The sequence below is a fragment of the Aedes aegypti genome, chromosome 2, assembly GCF_002204515.2.
Source record: "Aedes aegypti strain LVP_AGWG chromosome 2, AaegL5.0 Primary Assembly, whole genome shotgun sequence".
NCBI lineage: Eukaryota > Metazoa > Arthropoda > Insecta > Diptera > Culicidae > Aedes > Aedes aegypti.
This window is the reverse complement of record NC_035108.1, coordinates 176,737,105-176,751,189: the sequence shown is the minus strand read 5'-3', so window position 1 is coordinate 176,751,189 and position 14,085 is coordinate 176,737,105. Positions and strand designations below refer to the sequence as shown.

Genomic DNA, 14,085 nt, shown 5'->3' with positions numbered 1-14,085 from the left:
ACTTGCTCTGGTTAAGGCTTGCTTGGCAACAATACAACGAGTTCTACAGTATTTCCGAAGCGCTTTGGATCTCTTCTGTTTCAAGTTTTTAAGACGAAAGTTACTCCACGGAGGTATTGCGGGTGGCCTGCGTAATGGAACATGATCGGGCAAGATAGTTTGCATCATTCTGTATAGCTGTCAACAGCAGCACCTATATTACCCGCAGCATTTAAAAATCACCAATCGCATCGAAGTAGTGCTTCGCTTAAGCCGTGAAAATCAGCTTTGCGAAAGTCAAAACCAGATTCATACGAAACATTGTCAAACTTTAGAGGTCTAGGCAGATAACAATCCAACTCTAAAGCAGGATGATCATTATCAAAAGCGCAGAGTGGCTCAATGGCCTCGGAAAGTGCACAGTTTCCAAAGGCTGCTTCGTTAACAAGAACCAAATCCAAAAGACGTTCATTCTGATTGAGTACGTGGTTGATTTGAATCAGACCGTGAAGAGAGAAACCATCAAGGAGGCTACTGCACGCTGTGGACATAGAAGACCGCATAACATCTATGGTTGGACTTGTCCTAGGCGTTGTGTTCCAGCGTAAATTTGATTGGTTGTAGTCACCGAAGAGATAAGCAAGATCGTTTGGTCGTAAGTTGGAAAAACAGATTGCACGGAATCGATATGGTTGTTTATGCTTGTTAAATCTGCCTTTCTATCGGGAGGGAGGTATAAGACACCAACGCTAATACTGAGTCCGGGCATATTCAGCTTTACCCAGATTTGTTCCAATGAGTCATGCAAGGGAGAAGGATCTAAGCTGCAGCTTATTCTTGTTGAAATTGCGATAAGAACACCTCCACCGCGTGATTTTCAGCTATTGCGTCGATTTCGATCGTTTCTGAAGACGGTGTAGGAGTTTCCGAAGAGTTGAGGTGACATGATTTGATCGTCGAGCCATGTCTCCGTAAGAACAATAACATCATAGCAGCAAGTTGATACAGCAAGAAAGAAATCATCTATCTTTGTGCGTAGTCCACGTACATTTTGGTAGAAAAAGGTTAACTTATTTCGTGCATCTTCTTCGTCCACACTGAAACAACAGCGAGAATTTGATTCAGGTGGTGCAGTATCATTCTCCGCTTCGGCAGGACATATACTGCCACCATTACCTGGGACACCTGGACCACAGACAAACAGACGTAACACTGAAGAAATTTCCATCGACCTCTCATTTAACGATCTTTTCAAATACGCTATGTTACAGATCTCACAACCAGAGGCGCGCGCATCGTTTTTCTTCGCGTTTGACGTTTCACATTAACGCCATCTGCCGGTCTCGTTGCACGAAACACCTTTTCATGCAACATGCTCACCAGATGACGATGGTGTAAACTGGGCGATGGATTTTGAAGAAATTTGTTCTAATTGTTACGTCTGTTTGTCTGTGCCTGGACCATCAGCATCGTTCCATCCATTGCGGTGAATAGAAGTGACGGGAGACTGTAAAACCAAATGGCTATTAAAACGAGCAGCATCCGTCCTGACTTCGGCACGACATATAGGTTCATTAAATTTACCTGAGCAAGCAGGATTGTCTACTAGACAATCTTGGTGACATGAAGAACCACATATTGTCCTGGAGTTGTAGGTGGCGTCAGTTCCAATAGCCATCTGGTATGAAATATCCAATTGAATTGGTGCAGCATCAAGGGGTGCCTCGGCAGGACATATACCAGTGTTTAAATTACCTGAACAGTCAGGATTGCCCACAACAGAATCGTGAAAATTAGATGATTGATAACACATCGTCCTAGATTTTCCGAAGTCAGTCAAACAAGTGTCGGTTGTGGCAATCGGCTGTGGTGAAATATCCATTTGAATTGGTGCAGTATCTATAAGTGCTCCCGCAGGACATATACCGGTGTTTAATTTACCCATAGAAACAGTAATACCCCTATCAGCAACTGATTGCTAGGCTGAATAATCCACCATGAGCCTAACATTCTTCAGACGCTTCTGATAGACTGGACACGCTGAACTCCAGGCTGAGTGATTGACATCCAGTTGTTCATCATACGGAGACTTACTCAGCTTATTTCGCAGTTCGCAATCAATACATTTTTCAAAGGCAGAAGTTTTCGTACTTGTAACCGATTTAGTGACACAACGACGTTTGCCCGATCGTACACTGATAGAAAAGGCATGGTAATGTTGACTATATCGAGAGTCAAATTAAAACCACTTTACTACTTGATTTTTGCAGAAAATTTTCCATTATTGAAAGAACAAAACGGTGGTTATTGTTACTATGTTCTGACAGCAACTCGGCATAGTAATACGTACCATGGTTATAGTTATTATCATAAAATGAATAGCAGGCTCTTACCTCAGACTTGTTATAGAAAAATAAAAAAAAAGTTTATTTATTGTCTTTATCATGATACTCCCTGAACCATAAAGTAAAAACATACAGAATTGATGAATATACATAAAAAACGATAGCAAATATTGGAGAATCTCGGTTCGACGTCATCTTGCCGTGATTGCCAGAGTTACCGCTTCCACATTTATATCTTCGGATGACCGGGTTCCCGCATCGCCGATCCAACATGAAATTGAAGATTCCGTCGCCTTCCGACTCTTTTCCAGATCGAGCTCCTCGTCGACATCTATTCCGTTAGAACCAGATTACACTTCAACGTATCACAAGTTTGATCCTTGGGTGCCGGAGTTTTGTTGCCACTGGAAAGGATGCTGCTGCTGGTTCCATATTCTTGCTGGGGATCTAGCTCTATGATGGCCATAGCCAAAACTTTCTTCGATGATGGAAGTTACATTGGTATGGTGTTATCCTGCTTGCGAGCCGTCTTGTTACGTTCGATGGTTTACGACCGTCCCGGTATTTCTAAACGGACGCCCGGTCTGCACTGGGGTGTATGTCTTCCATCACAGCCTTAAAAATCAAAAATCATTAAATTTCTCAATGCAAATGAACGATGAACAGAATTATTACCTTTGTTTTGAACGTAATTAAAATAACGATTCCATGCAAATTAAACTGAGCGGTTGCCGCGAAATTTTTAGCAAAACAAAACTGATCTAGTGCCGGACGAAAATTTTTGTCAACATTGTGCTATGACGTTGACTGACATAAGTGATTAATTTTACCATTTTACTATGCGTTTGGTCGTAGTAATTTCAACTAAAATGTGGTGAAAATAACGTAATATGTGGTTGTCAATACAAAAAATTGGCATGGTAACGCTAAATATGCCGTAATAGTCGACGGTACTATGTATTTTTTATCAGTGTAGTATCCATCCTTCGTCCAAGCTCTCACGACCATCAGAACCATTAGGTACCGGACTCACTGTGACGGCAGAAGCGCAGACTGCAGTAGTTGTTGCATCACGTGTGACAGCTGCATAAGAGAGCCGATTTTCGTTTACTTTCCGAGTAGAAATCATGCTTTCGATCTTGCTAACAAGCGTCGGCATTAGAACAGACTCTATCCTGGTCAGAAGCCTGTTTTCCAGCTGGCTGAAGCTAGTTTCATGTTTAGTGACAGTCGCACCAATTTCATTTATTCTTTCCAATAACTCGGTACATTTAGCTTGCAGATCGTTTAAACATACCTGTTTCTTACGGCACGCAAAGCACATATATTTGAGAGCGACATTGTTTCGCAAAGCATTGGAATCAGATTGACGAAGCTCAGAGCACCGAATATGCAGAATTTGTTCGCACCTGCCAAAACAATAGACTCTATCGCTTTCGGTGGTGATTATCTGAGTACATGCGCTACACGTAACCGACGTCATGGGAGCGACGCAGGGCACGCATGCCCCTCTTCAATGGAACAGAAGAACGCTTTGTGATTCTGTCGATTCTGTTGTTGTTGCTGCACCGATGTAATTTTTGATAGTTATTTATCTTTAAATTTTGTTAACACTCTTGCACTGCACAATAATCATCCCCTATGCGTGGCAAGAGCATAAAAAGTTCTGCAATCTGATGCAATTTAGATCACATGTATTGCAGTTTTTGCAAGGATAAACAGAAATTAAACGTAAGCACAATACACAATACACACTTGCTTTGCACACATTAGACCAAAAAAAAAAGCTATCGCTATTGATGCCACGACGTCATGCTCATCATAGGAGATTTTAACGCCCTGATTGGCCAGGTAGAGGAGTTAACTCAGCGCTCATTGGCTGACGAAGGAGAACGGCGTATGATTGATTTTGCCGCTACCAAGAATATGATCATTTCTCGCATACTCTGAGATAACGCCCTAAAAGCCATTGGTAGCCACGTGTGTAGCTCGTTGTTTCTGAGCAAATGAAAGAATAAGCATCCAAACCAACATCACGGGCAGGTAGATAATGATCCTTTCTTCCCCATAGCGTTGTGAAATAACATGAAAATCCATTCAAATGCTCAGAAACAATGAGCTACACACATGGTTACCAATGGCTTTTAGGGCGAGATCAGAAGTTATGCGAGATTTGTAATAACTTCTTTTTTGATACAGCCTCCAGTAACGATACTCCATCTTCTTCTTGGCATTACGCCCTCACTAGGATAGAGCTTAGTGTTCCGCTTAGTGTTCAATGAGCACTTCCACAGTTATTAACTGAGAGCTTTCTTTGCAAAAGTTGTCATTTTCGCATTATCGTGTGGCAGGTACGATGATACTCTTTGTCCAGGAAAGCCAAGACAATTTCCATTACGAAAAAATCCGACCGAGAATCGAACCCAGCATGGCTTTGCTTTGTAACCGCGGAATCTAACCACTCGTCTAAGGAAAGCCCCAACGATACACTTGTAGAACCTCACAAATAACTAAATCAAAAAGGACCCACATAGCGATGCAAATAATAAAAAGTTGAAAAAAAATTAAACTTTCTATTAATTTTAGAAATCCGAAATGTATCCGTTACCAAATTGCGTCAAAGCAAAAAGCACTTCGTTGGAATTGAAAAGGGTGGAGCTAAATTTTCGCACTGCTTCTTGTTCTGGTTGTTTCTTACCGTTGCATCCCGATTTTATTTTCCCCTTCGTCATTTCACCTTCGATCATTCTGATTGGTTGCAGTTCAGACGTTGACATCATTAACGTAACTTGAACTCAACCCTAGAGGGGGCTTGAGCCATTCGGGCAAAAAAAACCCTCGAGCAAGATGCGAACTTAGTATGAGAGTTATAATTTTCTAGGGGGGGCTTGAACTTTACTAGGGAGGGCCCCCTAAAATACGCTGGCTGAAAGAAGCAGAATGTCAGGCAATGAAGTGGCTGCAAAGTTCACAAGAAACGAGAAAGTTCTATATGAATCTCAATGCATCTCGAAAAGCATTCGTGCCGCGATCCACTATATGTTACAGGGTTGTTAACTCTAATTAACGATAAACGCCGTTAACGTTGATTCTGCTCTGAATCAACGTCAACGTCGTTGCGTTGATTTTAATGCTTGTTAGCGTCAACGTAAACGAGTTTGCGTTGAATCAACGCTAACCACTAATCAAAGCGTTGATCTTACATTTCGTACATGTTCCTCGAAAATGTTTCCAACATAAATAACCAGCGCGTTTCTTTGCTGACACCCCGTATCCATGCGGCATTTTCTAAGCCTTCTTCAGACCTCTGCCGATTATCAAGAAGATAGTTGACATTCTAAAAAAACACAAAAAGATATTTTTTTTATCTTTAAGTCGTATTTGGACATGTCGTGTTTCAGTGTCTAAGTTGAAACCATCGAAACTGTCCACACAAATTGCAATTATCTTATTTTTATGTTGTTAATAGATTTGTCATTTGTTCTTACGTGAACTATTTCATTTCCTACTCTTCTCTAAATTTACTAAATCATAAATCCGTCATGCTATACAGCAGATATTTTTCTTAGTAGACATCAAAATCTTCAAATCTTTAACCAGAGTTGCTCAATATCAGTCATATCAGCTGATGGCTGATGTACTAAAACTATCAATATCACCGTAAGATCGTAAGTCACAATCAACAACAGTGATGCGACATCGCATTCTAGATCATAATCACTGGAGAATGGGTGACCACGTGGTAATTGTACCGTTAAACTATCATTTTGTTTTCTTAATTTAAGGCTAAACTTAATCCATCAGTGATATCTATAGTCTATCACCATCAATGCACTGGTGATGGAGTAGACAGCATGATGCTGATGTGATATACACTGATAGGCAAAATAAAGTGCCCACCTTTCCAGATTTCGAATTTTTCTCATTAATTTTGTTCAAATTAAATTTAACACAGTTAAATCTTTTTGGATATTTTATTTTTGATATTCTTTTAAAGTTCCACTTACGAAATTTTGATAAAAGAAAGAGTTTTACTCAAAGAAAAAGAAAATCAATTTGTATTAAAAAAATATAGTGACAAAAAAGTGCCCACTATTTTCTTGGCCCCAGAAAAGATTATTTAAGAAAAATAAAGAGCAATTTAATAGTTAATGTGTCCTCCTTTGGCCTTAAAGACTTGTGGAAGGCGCTTCGGCATGCTTTTCACCAGGTTTTGTAGGTGTTGTGGTTCTAGTTCTTCCCAGGCGCGCTCCAAGGCCTCAAAATAATTGTTTTTGTTGATAACACCTGTTTTGTCAACCCTGGCATCGAGAATCGCCCACAAATTCTCGATGGGGTTGAGGTCTGGGCTTTGTGGAGGCCATCCCAGCGGTTTAATTCGACAAGACCGGAAGAAAGACTTGGTCTTCTTGGTAGTATGCTTCGAGTCGTTGTTCTGCTGAAATATGAATTTCTCTTCAAGGCCCGTCTGGATCAGCGAAACCTCCAGATTTTCCCGCAAGATGTTGATGTAGGAATCTGCCGTCATTATTCCGTCGATTTTCACGAGGCTTTCCACTCCATCACATGAAAAATACCCCCTGACCATCATTTCCTCCTCCATGCTTCACCGTTCCTTGGATGTGGCGCTCTGCACCACACACGAGCCCGCCGCTTTCGGTTAAACAGCTCGAGCTTCAGGAGCGCCAAAAAAATCAACTCAAGCTTGACGAACGGACGTGAGGTGATCGTAATATGGAAGCAGCACTACGCAAAAAAAACCTGAATGTTAACAAGGCAGCTGGCACTGGTGCTCAACTCATCAAGATGAGCCAGGATAAGTTAACCGTCTATCTGCACCGGCTTTTAATTAGAATCTGAGAGACAGAACAATACCGATATCAGGCCAGCTGCAAAGGCGTGTTCCTCATCATTTGGTAGATTCGTGTCATTGCAGGAAGAGGGGCGGAGGACAAGAAACTGGAATGAGAAAACTAGAGTGTGATCACTATTCTTAACGTCATTTACAAAGTGCTATCCCAGATTATTTTCCGCCATCTATTTGAGCAGATTAAAAAAGGCTATCGACCTGGTTTCATCAATATTCACTTAACGCATTGTGAAAAGCTAGGAAAAACCAGGCACGCGAACAGTTCTTCTGGAAAGCTCACATGACTGATAAGAGCAACGATGAACGGTGTACAACATTCGTGCGTACATTCCAGTTTGTTTGTATTCCACTTGGGATTTTGACAAGGGATGGTACACAAATTATGTCACGCTAAATTTCAACTTTTTCGACCCCCTCCCCCTCCCCCTTTGTCACACTTTTTGTATGAGTCCTCCGAAAATTTTGTAAGGCTTGTCACGCTTGGCTGGACCACCTCCCCCCCCCTTGGAGCGTGACGTAATTTGTGCATGACCCCCAAGGTTACTGACTTTCGTGCCTGGTGTTCAACATCACCTTGGAAGTTGATGTGTGGAAAGCCGGGTTTAACAAACGAAGGTAAGATTTTCAAAAGATCCAGCCAATATGTTTACTTAGGTATTGTTGGCGAAACATTTGAAGCGATAGCGTATCTGAACATCCGCCAGATGCGTGCAGCAACAAAAGACGGTTTAGTGCTGAATGTATCAAAAATCTAGCACAAACGGACCGGACTCGCCCAGGAAGCAGTGTTATGATAAACAAGAATAGACGATTTCAGTGATATTTTTATTGGCTTATATGCTTTTGGTTAGTTTACTGATCAAACTTTCCTGAGAAACCGATATAATTTGAAGCCTCGAACTTATATGATTTGATACTTATCTACAGGACGTTTGTACAAACCCTCATCTTGATACCTGCGTGGAAAAAATATTGAAGCAGTGTGGTGTGCTATTTCAATACCTAAAAAATAATGCGCTCTCGGGCTAGGCATTGGATATAAATAGAAAGCGTTGTGTTTGGATGGGCATCTAATTCTGAGGTGCACTTTGCAGAAAAGGACCACGTGATTATTGAGCAGAAATCCAATTCAGGTTAACTTCTGCGTCCATGAGTCCTCTCATGGCGTAGGGGTAACGCGCCCTAACTAGATATCAGGGAGTCGTGAGTTCGATTCTCACTGAGAAGACGTGTAACTTTTTCGCAAAACTTCACATAAATTTGTCCATTTAATCCAATTGCAAAGTATATGTGATGTTTAGCTTTTCGGTAGTTGTTAAACTTCCACTCGGCTGTTTAGCCGTAAACCACGATACATAATTGAAAACAAGTATTGAAGTATTCGTTATTTGTCATTCATTTATTTAGTAAATATCTAAACCGATAACACTGAATAAACAATTTCACACCACAACACTCGGTTCGTGGCAGCATCTCTCCATCCTCGGTTCTGCCCAAGCTCGCCAAATCGATGCGCACTTGTTCCGCCCACAAATCTCGCTGCGCTCCACGCCTTTTCAGTATAAACCGTATCCGATGCGAACACCATCTTTGCAGCGTTGCTGTCCGGCATTCTTGCAACATGCCCTGTTTAAAAAAAGACATATGTCAAGGATGTGTTATTTGCGCAATCAGTTATAGCTTTCTTTTTTTATATTACACTACCTTGATTGCACCATGATTCCTCAATTTTTCGACTATGTTCGCTATTGGGTGCTGTCCGGTTGTGGGGGAATCCCCCTAATAATTTTATAATTTATTTGGAAAGATAAATAATTTGTTTAATAACAACATAAATTTTAGAATACCCTGAAGATGGACCAAAAGCCTTCATTGGCCGAGAGGTTAGAGCCCGCGGCTACAAAGCAAACTCATGGTGTCTGGGTTCGATTCCCGGTCGGTCCACGATCTTTTCGTAATGGAAATTTCCTTGACTTCCCTGGGCATAGAGTATCATCGTACCTGCCACACGATATACGAATGCGAAAATGGCAATTAAGGCAAGAAAGCTCTCATATAATAACTTTGGAAGTGCTCATAAGAACACTAAGCGGAGAAGCAGGCTCTGTCCCAGTGGGGACGTATTGCCATGAAGAAGAAGAAGATGGACCATAAGCCCGACCGATGGTCGACAACGATAAAAAATCATTGATGTCTTCTGAATAAATGTGACGTCATAATAAGTAAATAAATTCAGGCACTGGCAACAATTCCGTCTTTCGCCAGTTTAAAACATCTATCGGATGTTAAGGGGGCAGGATCCGTCATTGATTTCGGAATTTTCAAAAGCAGTTTTTTCCTTCAAAATCAAGAAAATTTACATGAAAATGTGTTCACTGTACTCTATTCTCCGACCAAAACACAGTGAACACATTTTCTTCGAACAATTTTTCGTTTTGAGCAGAAAAACTGCTTTTGAAGTTTCGATGATGACGATGATTACGATGACGGAGCGTTGATCGTTAATTGAACCATGTGTGTTTTTGCAAACTGCCGACAGAATAACTCAAAACACAAAACTACCACTATGAGCTCCTCCAGTCTCCGGCACCAACACAACCAACTCCGTGTAGATTAGCTAGGTGCGAAACCGTATCGCTGCGCACCGCACAGAACAGTTGATTCAAAGAAAGCACACCATTCAGCAGCCCTGCTGCTGGTGTGGCCATACTTTAATTTGCTTCAACCCTGCTGGTGTTTGTAGACAAATAGTGGTAGGCCTTTAACGCAACGAAACCCGCCAACGGCCAAGTTATACATCGTGGAACAGAGTGCTGCATGAATTGGTGCAGATATCGACAACAGGTAAGATAAACGATTCTAAACAAACAGCGGCATCTAAGAGGACGCAGAGTCATATACCTGTTACACACGACCGGTAGTAAGAGATTGTTTAGCAGGGGAGAACAAGCACAGGGAAACAGACGTAGCACTCAAAACATTTTTCTGTATAATTTACATAAGTGTTATCCAGATAGGAGATACACAGAACGACTTGATGAAGACTTGGCTTCTAGAACCTAGGTTGATTGCCAGTTACGTTGCTTATTATAATGTTTGAACACTGTATTTGGGCTTTCGTTCGTAGATGAGCAAACCATTCCAGGTTTCCCTATATTGTAAGAACAGCTACAGCCAAGTGGATGCAAATATAACTTCTGTTTGTACTCGTACCTAATTTACCAAACTGATGCTAATGTATTAAATAGATAACATATTATTACAACCATAATATTATATTAAGAAAAAATACTCAAATGTCTATTTGTCTGTGATACGCGCGTCATACAGTCCTGTTCCAAATAAACAAGATTTCATCTCTTATCTCAAAAACCTATTATTATTTGTGCAGAGTCACAATCATAGTCTCTTAAAATATTTATACGTACTTCAAAATTAGCATAGCAAATCGTAAAACATGAATTGGCGTGTCGTTTTAATTTGAAATTTTATTAATAATAATATTAATATAATATTAATTTGCCACATGCGTTGTTCCCAAGGTATTACAGTTGACACACATGTTTTTCATATATGTTTTTTTTATCTTTATTAACGAGATTTTTAGCCCTGGGCTAGTTCATCTCGGGACCAACGGCTTTACTTCCCTTCCGAAGGAAGTCGTCACTGAAATGTTTGGTGACTATCTCGGGGATGGGATTCGATCCCAGGTTCTTGGCGTGAGAGGCGTGTGTTCTAACCACTACACCAGGTCCGTCCCCCATTCATAAATATGTTGTTTCCAAAGATATGATCAAACGCCGCTCAAAAAATAGCATGTTACCGTAAAACGGGGTATCTTTGATAGTACGGGTAACTTTGAAAGTGCGGGACCCACCATATACTAATCGAAATTAGATGATATCTGGTCATCAGTTAAGCAAAACGAATGCAGAAGTAAAGAATTTTAGTATGATACTTCATGCCATAGCTATTTTCATTTAAATCGAGAATATTTGAGACTTAATATACGAATATTTAAAATTGATGCCACTTTTGCAATTTCGAACCGTTTACGAACAATCTGTTCTACAATCACTATTTGATTGTAGTTTGACTTTCAATTCCATGGAAAATTATATATCTATTCAAAGTAGTTAGGATGCCAGTACTTGCTCTAAAAATTTAAATTATAATTCTTTGAAACAGCATGCATAAATATTGAAGTTTTTTTTTCTAAAAAAAACTATCAAAGTTACCTCGTTTTACGGTACTATCTTTTAAAACAAATTTTAAATGGATATTGATCTCGAATAGTGCCTCATTCAATAGCTGCAAAAATTTTGAAAATTGCTTAGAAAATGACGGATTTTTAACTTTTTCAGGAACCTTTGTTGTAGGCGTAAGTTTTCTTTCCCGTGGTAGAAAAAAAGTTGAACGTTTACGACCGAAAATATTTTTATAACGCTTACTGTTTCTAAAGGATCTAGTAGCATTAATTTTGTCTTAATTAAATGCAAGGTTAATTCCATGGAGCTATCAGATATCGACGACACACTTTTAAGGTTTTTTTTTATCCTCGCAATAGATATTTTGCTGAAACTATGTTTATTTTATGGGAACGTTAATTAACCCCTCTATCGGCATGCCGCGGCAGCTTCATTTTCAACCACTAAAAACATATTCACATCGCGATAACTTTTTTGTTTCTTGATATTTTTGCACCATTTTTTCACAAGCCTTCATAAAAGTCTTCTATTTTGAGAATGTGTGTCGATATTGATAATTGGTCATCTGGATCCGAAGATATTCCAAAATCCCTTGAGAGACCGACGCGTAGCCATAACCCACTTAAATATCTCAGGCTATAGAATTTTTATCGTATTCGAATGTTTACTCCACGGAATGATACATTAATGCGAGTATGTTGTGAAAAAATAAAGCAATTTGGTGCAGCCGTGATTGTGTAATGAGCATTTATGATTCTGGTACCACGCTGGACAAATAAAGATCTTGAAAACTCTAAAAAAAAACTCCTATCGTAATTCGCAGATTTCTCCAAGAATACTGAATCGATTTGTATGATTTTTTCAGAGAAGCTCCTTATTATCTGGCATTCTATAGTATACATTTTATTTTTTTGATAAATTGACCAAAAACAAAATGGCCGCCAAAGACATTTTATATGGAGAATGTCGGTCACCCAAGGAACATCGGAATGTCTTCACAACTAGATCACCAATAAATAATATCGACACTGATTCTTAAACTAGAAGATTTTTTTGAGATCTTGTGAAAAAATGGTGCAAAAATATCTAGAAACAAAAAAGTTATCGCGATTTGAATTTTTATTAGTGATAAAAAATTAAGCTGCCAGTAGAGGGGTTAACTTGGGCGTTAACGGGTTAATTGAACTCATACTAATGACAAAGATCAAACTCAAAATAAAGTATTTTGGCAATAATTATCACTGAAGTCAGATTCTTAATACGTTAGCAACTCTAAAAATACTATAAACTCATAACATGATTTGCATTGAGAATCTGTCAAAACATTCTATAGCTTCGAAAGATTAAATTATTTACTATGATTCACGCAAAAAACATAACTAAATAAATAACGGTGTCGCATGTTAGTGTATTCAAATTTCATTCGTTTCGGCTTTATGATTGAAAAGACATTAAAATAGGTGGAGGGTTCTTTGTTAAGCTAGGTATTTTTCAAGAGGAGGTTTCATTGTGTGTGATCAAATACTAGAAGTGTTGAAATGTTGTCAAACATGGTGTGTCATTTACGGATGGTCTCTTAGTACACTTGTACATTAACATTTCCTTTCCCCCTCAAAATTATGAAGATTTGTCATTTTCTGTAAAATTGTTTATGAATAAATGGAGTTTTATTTTTGCTGAAAATTTGAATAATATCACCACGGATTGAATCCTGAAAAAATTGAGAGAATCTCTCACGTATCGCTTTCTGTAACTATCATAACATGCTGCACATTATGAGAGACTGTTTATCGTATACTGATACAACTTTGATCAGATTGGGGGGATAGTAGTGCTTTATCATTCCCCCTTTAAACATGCTCCAAGCCATTGCCATTGCAGTTCGTGGATTGTTTATCGTGCCAGTAAAGAACAACACCTATCCCCAACGGTAAATAAGCGAGAAAAGTGGAATTTATCATCGCCCTCTCTTTGGGGCTCTCGCTCACTGCTTCCATTTATCAGACTTGTTACACCTTGCCATACAATGACGATCGTGGACCGCAACACATGGGATGTTTTTCTTTGCTTGCTTTGATCGTGCTTCATACTCAAATGAGAGCGAATTCTGCGAAGCCTGAATATCACTAAAACAGTAATACGTAAAAAAAAAATGCAAAACACATCATAGCTTGTTATATGTCAGTTTTCATATGGAAAGCTTAAACAAACCATAATTTTTTTTATAGATCAAATTGTTCATTTGGTTTTTAGCTTCGCACTCGATTTTTATACATAACCTGCCACGTAGGGAAGCGAGTTTGGAAGCATACCTTCGAATTTTGTGATGCAGTCATCGAATTCAATATCTTTGAAATAGATTCTTTCAAAGCGTCAACGATGGCGAGTGCTTATTCACAGGCCTTATAATGCACATTCTCAAATTAAATGAGACCTAAATATTTTCAAGCCTAAATTTCTAATCATGAAGAACTGCGATTAATGTTTCATTTAAGTGTAATATGCGGCTCTGTTTTGCTTAAAAACTATGAGCTTGTATTTAAAACTATGAGCTTGGGTTTCAAGGGATCAATTGCCCCGGGCCCCTCGATTAGAAGGGCCACCCGAGGAACACAAATAAGAGCAAAATTTCAAAATATTTTTCAATATTCTGTCTTTAGACATATAATTCTAATTTTAAAGT

At 39.3% G+C, this 14,085-nt stretch overlaps 1 protein-coding gene and 1 long non-coding RNA gene across 2 annotated transcripts in view; one reads left to right on the top strand and one right to left on the bottom strand.

Annotated features, from left to right (window-relative positions):
• Positions 1-2,379: 2,379 nt before the first annotated feature.
• On the bottom strand, positions 2,380-3,117 carry LOC110675435. Its single transcript, XR_002499489.1, has 2 exons — positions 3,000-3,117; positions 2,380-2,939 (listed from the first exon to the last, which is right to left on the bottom strand). It is a non-coding gene; the product is annotated as an uncharacterized LOC110675435 (long non-coding RNA).
• Positions 3,118-9,835: 6,718 nt separating this feature from the next.
• LOC5573715 (5-formyltetrahydrofolate cyclo-ligase) overlaps positions 9,836-14,085 on the top strand; it is a 30,634-nt gene continuing 26,384 nt past the window's right edge. Inside the window, exon 1 of the mRNA XM_001654704.2 lies at positions 9,836-10,038. The gene's annotated coding sequence lies outside the window, so the exon portion shown is untranslated. The remainder of the gene's footprint in view (positions 10,039-14,085) is intronic.